This window comes from Biomphalaria glabrata, chromosome 7 (genome assembly GCF_947242115.1).
Source record: "Biomphalaria glabrata chromosome 7, xgBioGlab47.1, whole genome shotgun sequence".
NCBI classification, from domain to species: domain Eukaryota; kingdom Metazoa; phylum Mollusca; class Gastropoda; family Planorbidae; genus Biomphalaria; species Biomphalaria glabrata.
The window spans coordinates 22,018,463-22,032,532 of NC_074717.1; the positions used below are offsets into that span (position 1 = coordinate 22,018,463).

General features: G+C 40.0%; 1 protein-coding gene and 1 long non-coding RNA gene across 4 annotated transcripts in view; one reads left to right on the forward strand and one right to left on the reverse strand.

Moving 5' to 3' along the window:
* The window catches only part of LOC106071291 (protein CBFA2T1-like), a 68,571-nt gene that overhangs the window by 34,933 nt on the left and 19,568 nt on the right, over positions 1–14,070 (reverse strand). Inside the window, exon 1 of one of the 3 annotated variants that reach the window (XM_056034920.1) lies at positions 1,369–1,525. The exons of the other annotated variants lie outside the window; for them this stretch is intronic. The gene's annotated coding sequence lies outside the window, so the exon portion shown is untranslated. Of the gene's footprint in view, positions 1–1,368; positions 1,526–14,070 lie in introns of those variants that run through there. 3 annotated transcript variants of the gene reach the window in all.
* LOC129927226 (uncharacterized) lies at positions 437–4,627 on the forward strand. Its single transcript, XR_008778839.1, has 3 exons — positions 437–718; positions 3,550–3,808; positions 3,953–4,627. It is a non-coding gene; the product is annotated as an uncharacterized LOC129927226 (long non-coding RNA).

Below are 14,070 nucleotides of genomic sequence, written 5' to 3' on the forward strand. Positions count from 1 at the left end.
CCGTCATGTAGATAGTTGGCGACTTTTAGTCAGTCATGTGTATAGTCGGCAACTTTTTTTGTCAGTCCTGTGAAAAGTCGGCGACTTTTTCAAAAAGCTTATATCAACTATGTATGTCTGTCTGTCCGTCTGGTAAAAAGTTTGCAACTAACAACAATAAATCTGTACAATTAGAAATATTTTGTGCAAAATTTCCGCTTGATCCATGATTGGGTGTCGGAGAAATAACGCATACAAACGTTTTACCAGGCAGAGTTGATATAAGCTTTGTAAAAATAAACTAAATGAAATCTCCCATTTGTCGTGCGCGCGTGAAGTTTTCTTTTTGTGTTTAATATTTGTGTTTTAGTGTATGGGAAGTAGTTTGCACTAGGCGCGTTTTTTTTCGCTAGAATATTGTGTATTTGCGTGTTTACGTCATGAGAAAGAGCTGTTGTGTTAGCTGATTGTCTGTTTCCCCGTTTTAACGATACGTAAGTACGTAGTTTTATTTATTAAGTAGGCTGATATTAAGGTATGGGTGTCGTTAATGAAATGTTCTTTATTGTAGCGGCATCGCTAGATCTAGGTTGTCTTTCGTTTCAGGGTGTTAGACTTGGGGCTATGGGAAAGAGTGTCGCCTTTCCGCCCTTTGGAGCCGCATCGTTAACTATCGTTGTTGGAGGTGTATAAAGTTGATGTTCTGTAGGGCCTGCTCATGGATGTAATGGAGTAATAGGTAGGCCTACCAGACATTAGTTGGGTAAAGACAATGCGGTTGGTCGTTGAGTTGCCCACTTGACACCCATGTTATCTGTCAGCCATAGAAAAAAAAAAGACCTATACATTATCTGTCCTATACATTATCTGTCCTACACATCGCAAGACCTGAAATGGGTACTTCCCCCCCCCTCATGGTAGGCTCCAACATGTATCACATTCATCCAGGACATATTTGGAAAGAGGATACGAAAGGATGGCTGTTCGGTCGTGCGGTATGCCCGCTTCTCGGTGGTCCCGGAATTATACCCTGTCGCTGCCACCCCCCGTCGTCCTGAGGGAAGTTTGACAAAGGATGATCTTCAAGGAACGTAAAAAAAACTTGTAAAACAAAAAACAAAACATCATAAATTCATAAATCAACAACAACTAAACTGAGGAGTTGTACTGGCCACACGTCAAGCCTGTCTGTCCCCCTGTCTGTGAATCTGTAAGCCTCGACAATCGCATTGTCTCCGAACGTAACTATATGACAACTTTTATTGTACCGATACCAGCACGAGGACTATGGTATAAACACATTGTACGGCATTGTTCAATGACCCTGACCCTGCTCTGCCACGTGCGTCTTGTCGTCTGCCATGTAAGAAAAAAGAATACACGTCTCACCTCGTTAAACGCAGCAGATTCAAGAATCAGTCACGGTGTTTATTGTGTCATTTGTTATAAACTCGATCAGAGCAAAGCCAGGGGAGGCGATCAGCCGTTAAGATCAACTTTTTTTTTAATCGTCACAGTTGGAAGCAAATCAAAAGAGGATTGGTTGCTGGGAGAGAAAAAAAAAGAGAAAAAAAAAAGGGGGTTTATATAATCCAATCAGGGTCGAGTAGGCGTGGCTTGACATGAACATTTGCATTTTAAAAAAAAAGTTTAATACATATTGGTAGCTTATTGTTTGGTCATGTCTAACATTAATAATGAGTAGAAGAGACACAATGGTATCAAACATAGCAAATGGGATGGGGATGGTTGATAAGGTAAGTGAAAAAATTCAAACGCTGTCGGCAAAACTAAATCGTAGGACAGTGATGACAAAACTACAACCTGCAGACATTATCCGGAGAGTGGCGCGTTGCTCTTGAAACTCCTGTCCATACTAACTAATGCAGCCAGTGTATCTCAGTTCTATTGCACTTGACCATGCGGCCCGTAGCACGGGTGTTGAAAGTGTACCCCCTCCTCCTCCTCCTTTCAGGCTAAACAAATGTTGAGCACAGTCTCAGGAAATAAGGAATGGAAGTAAGGGTGCACATCAATAATCAATACCTCCATAACAATATCCTACAGACACCTCGATACAGTCAATATCATACAGACACATCGATAGAGTCAACATCCTACAGACACATCGATAGAGTCAACATCCAACAGACACCTCGATGGAGTCAATATCCAACAGACACCTCGATGGAGTCAATATAATACAGACACCTCGATGGAGTCAATATAATACAGACACCTCGATGGAGTCAATATCCAACAGACACCTCGATGGAGTCAATATAATACAGACACCTCGATGGAGTCAATATAATACAGACACCTCGATGGAGTCAATATCCAACAGACACCTCGATGGAGTCAATATAATACAGACACCTCGATGGAGTCAATATAATACAGACACCTCGATGGAGTCAATATAATACAGACACCTCGATGGAGTCAATATCCAACAGACACCTCGATGGAGTCAATATCCAACAGACACCTCGATGGAGTCAATATCCAACAGACACCTCGATGGAGTCAATATCCTACAGACACCTCGATGGAGTCAATATCCAACAGACACCTCGATGGAGTCAATATAATACAGACACCTCGATGGAGTCAATATCTAACAGACACCTCGATGGAGTCAATATCCAACAGACACCTCGATGGAGTCAATATAATACAGAAACCTCGATGGAGTCAATATCCAACAGACACCTCGATGGAGTCAATATCCAACAGACACCTCGATGGAGTCAATATCCAACAGACACCTCGATGGAGTCAATATAATACAGACACCTCGATGGAGTCAATATCCAACAGACACCTCGATGGAGTCAATATCCAACAGACACCTTGATGGAGTCAATATAATACACACACCTCGATGGAGTCAATATAATACAGACACCTCGATGGAGTCAATATAATACAGACACCTCGATGGAGTCAATATAATACAGACACCTCGATGGAGTCAATATCCAACAGACACCTCGATGGAGTCAATATAATACAGACACCTCGATGGAGTCAATATCCAACAGACACCTCGATGGAGTCAATATCCAACAGACACCTTGATGGAGTCAATATAATACAGACACCTCGATGGAGTCAATATAATACAGACACCTCGATGGAGTCAATATAATACAGACACCTCGATGGAGTCAATATAATACAGACACCTCGATGGAGTCAATATAATACAGACACCTCGATGGAGTCAATATAATACAGACACCTCGATGGAGTCAATATAATACAGACACCTCGATGGAGTCAATATAATACAGACACCTCGATGGAGTAAGGAATTGAACCACGTGGCGTGTTGTTGTCATCATTTAGCAGCACAAAGAAAACATCTGTTGTTTTGGGGGGCTGTTACGTGGACGCTGGACATGATGCAACACATGTAATGTCCTCCACCACTGCCGCCATCACTCTGTCTAACCCCTTCAAACAGATGTTGACATCCTTTTTTTTTTTTTAAAGATATTTAGCATCTCGGCCACTTAATCTATTTTTTTCCACTATGACATGAGCAAACATTTCTCATTACAGATTGGAAACATCGTAGATCTAAGAGGTGTCCAGCTTACACGCTGCAGGTCATACACATTTGAGGTGTCCAGCCTACAAACCGCAGGTCAAACAAGTTAGAGGTGTCCAGCCTACAGGCCGCAGGTCATATAAGCTAGATGTGTTCAGGCCGCTGGCCATATCCGACCCATAACGCAGATAGATTTTAATTAAATACTCACTAAATTTACTTAAGAGCGCGTGGTGACTGAATGGTAAAGCGCTTGGCTTACAAATAGAGGTCCCGGGTTCGAATCTTCTCGATTTTTTGGACGCCCCTGAGTCCACCCAGGTATAATGGGTAATTGAGATTACCGTAAAGTCGGTTGGGTCGATGTGCTACAGGACAGCCTCATTAACCATCGGTCTTAGAATATGTACCAAGGAGTGATAGGAGTGAAAAGAAAAAACAGGAACTTAGCTTTAGGGTTCAAGAATTGGAAACTTATTCATTTTGTTTCTTTTAGTATTGCACTGCAAGCGGGCTAGCTAATGCGACTACTGTTTGAGTGAGACATTACTTCTGACATTTATATATAGGCTAGATATCTACACCTATATTCCAGCCTTCAAAGATTATGACACATAGTTGTGTAGACAGGGACAAGCAGGGCCGGTCTTAGGCCACTGCAACCTATGCGGCCGCAGTAGGCCCCGCACTTTCATAGGTCCCGCGCGATGCGAATTCTAGGTGTAAATTATTAAATTAAACAATTTTAACTTATTATTAAAGGGTTCCTGGAATTCTCCTGAAATTATAAAATATAAGAAAAAAAGCATGCGAATCTTCTGAAATTATTAAAATCTTCTGAAAACTGATGCAAATCTCCTTAAAACAGAAAAATTTGTCATTTTGGGATATCATTCAATATGGAAAACGCCAATCCTACAACTCGCGATTTAAAAAAAAAACGGCATTGTCAGCTTTCATTTAATAAAAATGAAATAATAAGCCCAATTTTAACCAAAACAAGAAGTTCAAATACTTTATTTACTTTAATAGTAACTGGCATACAAATATAGATTTAATACTAAATTTATCTCGACCTATTAGAAAAAAACAAAACAAAAGCGATATTTTGCTAGTCAGTAGTAAATCTAAAAGGCAGATCTGAATGTTTATCGGCTTTTTGTTGGAAAACTACTATCTACTGTAGATGGCTCGTAAAGTTAATTTGACAGTGATTTTGTACTTAGTAAACTATAAATAAAATGCAAAGACGAATTTATTTTCTAATACAAAATCTTAATTTTCACTTATTGTCCTTATCACAACCCAAATAAGGCCCCGCGCAATCCGTTTCGCATAGGGCCCCGCAACCTGTAGGGCCGGCCCTGGGGACAAGGACGAAGACATAAACCTAGTCAATAACTAGGTAAAGACCTAGATGAAGACCCCTAGATAAAGACCTAGATGAAGACCCTTAGATAAAGACCTAGATGAAGACCCCTAGATAAAGACCTAGATGAAGACCCCTAGATAAAGACCTAGACGAAGTCCCCTAAATAAAGAAGTAGACGAAGACCCCTAGATAAAGACCTAGACAAAGTCCCCTAGATAAAGACCTAGACAAAGACCCCTAGATAAAGACCTAGACGAAGACCCCTAGATAAAGACCTAGACGAAGTCCCCTAGATAAAGACCTAGACAAAGTCCCCTAGATAAAGACCTAGACGAAGTCCCCTAGATAAAGACCTAGACGAAGACCCCTAGATAAAGACCTAGACGAAGACCCCTAGATAAAGACCTAGACAAGTCCCCTAGAAAAAGACCTAGACGAAGACCCTTAGATAAAGACCTAGACGAAGTCCCCTAGATAAAGACCTAGACGAAGACCCTTAGGTAAAGACCTAGACAAAGTCCCCTAGATAAAGACCTAGACGAAGACCCCTAGATAAAGACCTAGATGAAGACCCCTAGATAAAGACCTAGACGAAGACCCCTAGATAAAATCCCCTAGATAAAGACCTAGATGAAGACCCCTAGGTAAAGACCTAGACAAAGACCCCTAGATAAAGACATAGACGAAGACCCCTAGATAAAGACCTAGACGAATACCCCTAGATAAAGATCTAGATGAAGTCCCCTAGATAAAGACCTAGACGAAGATCCCTAGATAAAGACCTAGACAAAGGCCCCTAGATAAAGACCTAGACAAAGTCCCCTAGACAGTCCCCTAGATAAAGACCTAGACAAAGTCCCCTAGATAAAGACCTAGACAAAGTCCCCTAGATAAAGACCTAGACGAAGTCTCCTAGATAAAGACCTAGACAAAGTCCCCTAGGTAAAGACCTAGACAAAGTCCCCTAGATAAAGACCTAGACAAAGTCCCCTAGATAAAGACCTAGACGAAGACCCCCTAGATAAAGACCTAGACAAAGTCCCCTAGATAAAGACCTAGACGAAGACCCCTAGATAAAGACCTAGATGAAGACCCCTAGATAAAGACCTAGACGAAGACCCCTAGATAAAGACCCCTAGATAAAGACCTAGATGAAGACCCCTAGGTAAAGACCTAGACAAAGACCCCTAGATAAAGACCTAGACAAAGTCCCCTAGATAAAGACCTAGACGAAGACCCCTAGGTAAAGACCTAGACAAAGTCCCCTAGATAAAGACCTAGACAAAGTCCCCTAGATAAAGACCTAGATGAAGACCCCTAGGTAAAGACCTAGACAAAGACCCCTAGATAAAGACCTAGACAAAGTCCCCTAGATAAAGACCTAGACGAAGACCCCTAGGTAAAGACCTAGACAAAGTCCCCTAGATAAAGACCTAGACAAAGTCCCCTAGGTAAAGACCTAGATGAAGTCCCCTAGATAAAGACCTAGAGGAAGACCCCTAGATAAAGACCTAGAGGAAGACGTAGATGATGGCCTAGATAAAGGCCTAGACAAAAATCTAGTCCTAGACGAAGACAATACGAGGACGTAGAGGTAGATTCAAAGACCTATACTCAGATGAAAACCTAGAGACGAAGTTCAAGACTTGGACGATAACCTACTAGCCTAAGACTCCAGCATATTTTTTATTTGGTTAAAACAAAAAGAAAAAAAAAGTATTTTACACATGGACCCACGATACTGTTCTGTGACTTGATGACAACACATGTGACATATGGTCTCCGAGCAGGGTCGTTTATTAATTAATTCTCCAGGGCCAGCGGCAAGTGGAAGCCGGCACTGTGGAGGTGTTTGACTTTGTGAGCCCGTGATATGACTTACAAAGAACACATGTTAATATAATCATTTCAGTTTTGACTTAAATAGACCTAGCCCGCCCCAAAATAATGATACATCATAAACTAAAAGACATTATTTCACCATAGAGCGTTTTGTCCACTTCTGTGATCCAAACAATGGCATCACACGTGTCAAGATTCAAATAATTCCCTTTACAATGCAATGAACGTCACATGTGAGGCTGACTAATGCATGCCGGTAGCCCGGGTCAGTTCATATGAAGAGATAACGACAAACGACCATTTAGGACGGGGAGAAAAATCTTTGTCAGGCGACTTCATCCCCCCAGTTTCTCTTAACTTGTAGGATTACTCTCAGTTCCGCTTGCGTTGCGGCCAATCGCGGGCCATTCATAATTGAAGAGCATTAAATACTGATGAAGTTTTCAGCCCCCTTTAGCCAGGCTGCGTCTGCTGGCACACGGGACGCCCCTGGAAAGCTGTCTCTTAAAATTTTTATACTAAGTAGACGAGTCAGGTGGAGAGGAGCAAGGTTGAGGGGGGTAGAGATGGGTGTGAATTATTGATATGCTTTTCTACCTCCACTGTCCAGCATGTGCCCGATGGATGGTACCATTGTTTGTTCGTCTGAGTGTTTATTCTCGCAGGAGCGCGTGAGTGTGTTCTTGTGTGGAATGAAAGCGCGGGAAAATAAAACAATCACTTTAGTATGGAGATTATCCTTGGACATTAAGGGGAATTAAAAAAAACACACACACACAATATAACATCAGGTGATGTCCCTTGAGTTGAAACTTAATATCCTCTTTGTACTCTGGCAGAAGAAAAAAAAACAATCCGTCGACTGGCTTGTCCCCTCTCTCCCTCCTTAATCCCCCCCCCTTCACCATGGACCACCTTACACTCCTGGCGACATAATAATGAGTCTAACAGGTAAACATATGGTTTTGTGTGTTGGAAGTGGGGGCCGGACGGAGGCGCTAAGAGCAGGCCCGTAATATGAGCGCACCTCTTTGCCTTAAGCGGGTATTACAATCGAAAAGAAGACAACAGAAAGACATCCGTGGAGTAGGCGGATTGAAGGAGGTCACGACTAAGTGGCATACCGTCTGGCCTTCGCTAAGCCGCCTGGCGAAGATCTTGTCCGGATCGGGAAAAACAAAAGTGGCATGACGTATCATTGTCACGAAAGAAGTCCCAGTTGTGAAAGATGCGTAAGAATACTTGTAGACGTGACTAATAGGAAAGACTTAAAAATCATTTGAGAGATAGGCCTAATCATCATCTTATCAGGGCTCTCGTATTCTGACTATGGTTTCACGACAAATCACTTACAAATTCGTTCACCCGACAATTGGCTCACGACAAGTAGTTCACACGACAATTGGCTCACGGGCTAACCGTTCACTGGATAGTAACGTATTTTTAGTACTCTCTTTGTGTGTTTAATTTGTTGACATCAAAAGTACGTAAAAGGAATTGATTTTTCCTTTGGTTCTGGTCCGAGGAGCAGTGAATGTGATGGTCCTATGAAAGTAGTTGTAAGAAGCCTCCTACGGGTCTGTAGTAGAAATGTGGAGAATAGAGTCGAATCTTTTAAGTCATGTCGACATTCTGAAGCCCATACCATTAGACCAGAAGCAGCATCTCCAGGCGTTTCGAATAGATAGAATTTGTGAGAAAAAATAGGCCACATAAAAATATCTATTACTAGCCATATGTTACCCGCGGCCCGCGGGTCTTAATTTGCGTATCACTGTCGATATAGTCAGTGAGAGTGTTTTGGAAACAATTAAACGAAATAATAATGCGTCAATTTAGAAAAATAGTATGAATGGAGCTATCAAAATAACTAATCGATTTCTATTCGTAACATACATACATACATACATACATACATACATACATACATACATTCGCCTTACTTTCTACTTTATAGTATAGATATACGTAGAGTGCTAGGTGGCTCGAAAAAAAAGTAAAGTAAAGTTAGAGCAGATGATGTTAAGGTCATCTGTTTCTGTGGCCCACGATGAACGAGGGCGTCATGTTGCCAGCACAACGACCGACCGCCTTTACTTTTTCTTAACAAATGTCAGGTACTCGTTAGAGCTGGGTAGACTCAGAGGCGCCCAAAAAAGCCTAAAATTAAAAATTCCAGTTTTCACAAGCATTCGAACCCGGAACCCCCGGTTCGGAAGCCAAGCGCTTTACCGCTCAGCCACCGCGCTTCCAGGTGGCTCGAAAACTGTGGACTAAATGTTTAGGAACAGATTTGTTCTCCGTTAGTCACTTCTTGTAATTCGTTCATTAAGTCAGTTTGAAGTCCAGGCTGTGGACAGTATGCTGCGTCACACGTGTCGTGAGAACTTCAAACTAGAAGGGGGTGGGCGGGGGCATCTATAATGGTGCTGTTGTTTATTTAACGGTTTTTATTTTGTGCTCCTCCTAATTAAAAATCAAAGAGCACTCGCTAATCAATTACCTTTGATTGCATTGTTCTGAAAACTAGAAATTGTTTCGATGTCAACCATCCCCCACAGTTCAATCAGAAAGTTGCTAATAGGAAATGAAGAATGTAAAATTTAAGCTTTATCCAGTTCATCTATCGACCTGAAATGGCCTTTTGGAATTGATTCAAATCTTCATATGGAGAAAAAGCCTTGACTCTTAATTGATAAAATGGCGGTATTTTCTTGGCTGAACGTATAAAGGCAATTAAGGGCTACCTACAGGGCCGGATTTACACTTGATGAGGACCTAAGCAATTGGAGAAATGGGGCACATTGTAATCAACGTCAAGCTTTTTTTTCTTGACTCTACGACGTGTATAACTAATTTATTAGTAGTTAAAAGTACCACAAAAAAAAAAGTACTACATAAATTTATAATAAAGAATAAATTAGAAACAGCGATTCTTTGGATCATAGTTTATATCAATATAATCATTCTTTGACAGTAACTAAACTCCAAATATGATATATATATATATATATATAATACAATTTGATTATTTAATAACAATGTATTAACCCCCCCCCCCTTTTTTTTTTGGTCTTGGTTCAAATGTAAATTCGAATTTGAAATATAAACCAAACTAAATATTTCAGGAAAAGACATTTATGTGTTTACAATTGTAGGTTTTATGTAAATGTGTGAATTCCATTTGTATGTATACAAAAACTATCGATAGTCTGACGTAAAGCAAACAAATGCAAAAACAAAACAAAACAGAACAAAAAAAAAAACACACGTGACTTACGATACATTGAAGTGATCGAACTAATAAAATAAATTCAAATCATTTATAGTTGAAAGTGATTTCCCATGTGTCAAACTTTGTGACACAGCTCCACTCGAGCAAGTTTCAACTATCTGAACCGATCAATTGGTGGAGCAGCTCAAATTTCTTTTACAGCTTAATGTCATAGAAGTGCTAGATAGTCTTATATTGCAGCTCAAGACCCAAGAAGTGCTAGATAGTCTTATATTGCAACTCAAGACCCAAGAAGTGCTAGATAGTCTTATATTGCAGCTCAAGATCCAAGAAGTGCTAGATAGTCTTATATTGCAGCTCAAGACCCAAGAAGTGTTAGATAGTCTTATATTGCAGCTCAAGATCCAAGAAGTGCTAGATAGTCTTATATTGCAACTCAAGACCCAAGAAGTGCTAGATAGTCTTATATTGCAACTCAAGACCCAAGAAGTGCTAGATAGTCTTATATTGCAGTTCAAGACCCAAGAAGTGCTAGATAGTCTTATATTGCAGCTCAAGACCCAAGAAGTGCTAGATAGTCTTATATTGCAGCTCAAGATCCAAGAAGTGCTAGATAGTCTTATATTGCAGTTCAAGACCCAAGAAGTGCTAGATAGTCTTATATTGCAGTTCAAGACCCAAGAAGTGCTAGATAGTCTTATATTGCAGCTCAAGATCCAAGAAGTGCTAGATAGTCTTATATTGCAACTCTTGACCCAAGAAGTGCTAGATAGTCTTATATTGCAGCTCAAGACCCAAGAAGTGCTAGATAGTCTTATATTGCAGCTCAAGACCCAAGAAGTGCTAGATAGTCTTATATTGCAACTCAACACCCAAGAAGTGCTAGATAGTCTTATATTGCAGCCCAAGACCCAAGAAGTGCTAGATAGTCTTATATTGCAACTCAAGACCCAAGAAGTGCTAGATAGTCTTATATTGCAACTCAAGACCCAAGAAGTGCTAGATAGTCTTATATTGCAGTTCAAGACCCAAGAAGTGCTAGATAGTCTTATATTGCAACTCAAGACCCAAGAAGTGCTAGATAGTCTTATATTGCAGTTCAAGACCCAAGAAGTGCTAGATAGTCTTATATTGCAGCTCAAGACCCAAGAAGTGCTAGATAGTCTTATATTGCAGCTCAAGATCCAAGAAGTGCTAGATAGTCTTATATTGCAGTTCAAGACCCAAGAAGTGCTAGATAGTCTTATATTGCAGTTCAAGACCCAAGAAGTGCTAGATAGTCTTATATTGCAGCTCAAGATCCAAGAAGTGCTAGATAGTCTTATATTGCAGCTCAAGACCCAAGAAGTGCTAGATAGTCTTATATTGCAGCTCAAGATCCAAGAAGTGCTAGATAGTCTTATATTGCAGCTCAAGACCCAAGACGTGCTAGATAGTCTTATATTACAGCTCAAGATCCAAGAAGTGCTAGATAGTCTTATATTGCAGCTCAAGATCCAAGAAGTGCTAAATTATGTTAACCAGTGCTTTTTTGTGACGGTACGCACCGGTACTGCGTACCGGAACCTTTTTCAATGTGGGGGAAAAATTATTACTTTTTTTTTGTATTTTAACGTTTATTTTTTAATTTCTTAGTAGTTAGAAGGCAATCCATCACTGAGGACTGGAACATATTAAAAAAAAAAAAAAAAGCACTGATGCTAACTAACAAATAGTCATAAACTCAGTTCAAGATGCAATTAGTGCTAGATAGTGCTAAATAACAAGTAGTTTTACAAGTTAAAGAACAACGGGTGTATTAACACCAGAGACTTAAATGACCATTCAAGAAACAGTGTTACTTACAGTACAGCTTAAGATCTAGATTCTTATCTTACTGGTCGCTTTTTAAAATGTCTATTCAACTATTCCAATAGCTTGGAAAGGACTCGACCAATACACTAGCTGCTCGCCAGCAGTATGTGTGCAGTGTAATAATTGTGTAAATAACTCTTACCTGACGGTTGATAGAAGTACATCCCTGAATCCAAGTTCACTAATGGATATAGGAACACTTTGGTTTTGAAACAGTGGCAGAGCACGAAGACAAAAAAGGTACGCAAAGAAAATGAAATCGCAGATCTGAAGCACTGAGCACTGTATGTGTCTCTAGTAGATCAATAGGTCTGTCCACCAAGTCAGCTACTCATCTATACCAAAGATCTACCCACTGTCCAGCTTTCTTTCCTCTCCTTTCCCCAAGCCCGTACACTATGACCATTATTATGCCCCCCCCCCTCCTCCTTTTTGAAGGAAAAAAAAAACTAGATCCTTTTACAAAAAAAAAAAACACTAACACAAAAAAGGGTGAGGGGACACATCTGTTTTGATTTCACATGTATTTGAGAAAGAGTCAACTGATAGGAATCTTATACCTGTACAATACTGTCTCGTGGCTGTCAAGAATCACATGACCGTGGTTTGTCTCAATATTTAAATCATGGCACCAATAAGTGTCTCATTGAGACGGACTGGGTTCATCTGTCATTGTCACAGTGTCATTGTCACTGTTCAATACTTAATACTATCACTAACAGAGCTGGCCTGGGGTGTTGGAATAAGCGTGCATGGGAAGCAAGGTTAAAGTGGATTATCCCGACACAAACCTTATATAATAGAGTTTAATTAACATGTAAACTCTTGAGACAGCTATTTGCACATATTACATTGCACATGGTACAAGGTGAGAGGCACATAAATGAGCAGAATACAACAAACTATTTAAGTCTTGCATATGGCGTCTTGGTCACAGTATTTATCTTTTTGTTTCAGTATTGAGACTAGAAGAAAGGCTTACAAAGTCATACAACACGCTAACAAGAAAAGACGCTTTCAATAGTTTTAACTTGATAAAGGCAGGACTTTATTTCTCTAATAATAACACAGACAGACTAAAGGATAGGTGAAGGTGAAGTCTAGACTAGAAAACTGGATCTAGTTAGAGATGTGGTATTGATATTTTAGAATCAATAAATTGTAGAAGTTGTCTCTACAATAAGTGTGTTGTCACAACTTGGAGCAGTCCAGCTAGTGATAAAACAACGCGTAAAATGTTCTTTAAAGTCTCTTATTCCTCACTTGACTGAACACATGCGGGACTTCCTAATGACTTATGTTCAATATAAATAGACGGAAGTCAAATGTAATTTTTAAAGGATTATATTTTGAAATATTAAAACGGTCAAACCAGGGTTTTCCCTCTGTGACCAATTAGCTAGTAATTATTTTTCCAAATATAAACATAAACTGTCAAATTTCTAGGAAAATCGTTAGAGCCGTTTTCAATATCAGTGTCCACCCACCCACCCTCCAGCCAAGACGTGTTTGCACGCTACCAAGAGGAATTTTTTTTAAAAAAGGTTGTTCCTATTCAGTTCATTCTATGATACAGTTCACTCTATGATTCCGTTCATTCTATGATTCCGTTCATTCTATGATTCCGTTCACTCTATGATTCCGTTCACTCTATGATTCCGTTCATTCTATGATTCCGTTCATTCTATGATTCCGTTCATTCTATGATTCCGTTCACTCTATGATTCCGTTCACTCTATGATTCCGTTCACTCTATTATTCCGTTCATTCTATGATTCCGTTCATTCTATGATTCCGTTCATTCTATGATTCCGTTCACTCTATGATTCCGTTCACTCTATTATTCCGTTCACTCTATTATTCCGTTCACTCTATGATTCCGTTCATTCTATGATTCCGTTCACTCTATGATTCCGTTCACTCTATGATTCCGTTCATTCTATGATTCCGTTCACTCTATGATTCCGTTCACTCTATGATTCCGTTCATTCTATGATTCCGTTCATTCTATGATTCCGTTCATTCTATGCTTTTGTTTGTGTTCAGGAAATGGTGAAATGTTCGGTCTTATAAAATGTTATTACAAACAAATTCTCTCAAACAACACCCAATGGGTGAACGGTGGGGGACAGAAAGCCAGAAGCAGGTCTATTACAATATCAAGCCGTTACCACTGGGTACTACAAGAACGTTCAGGGCCACTGCCAAAATCCAATCTGTTTCTAAGCC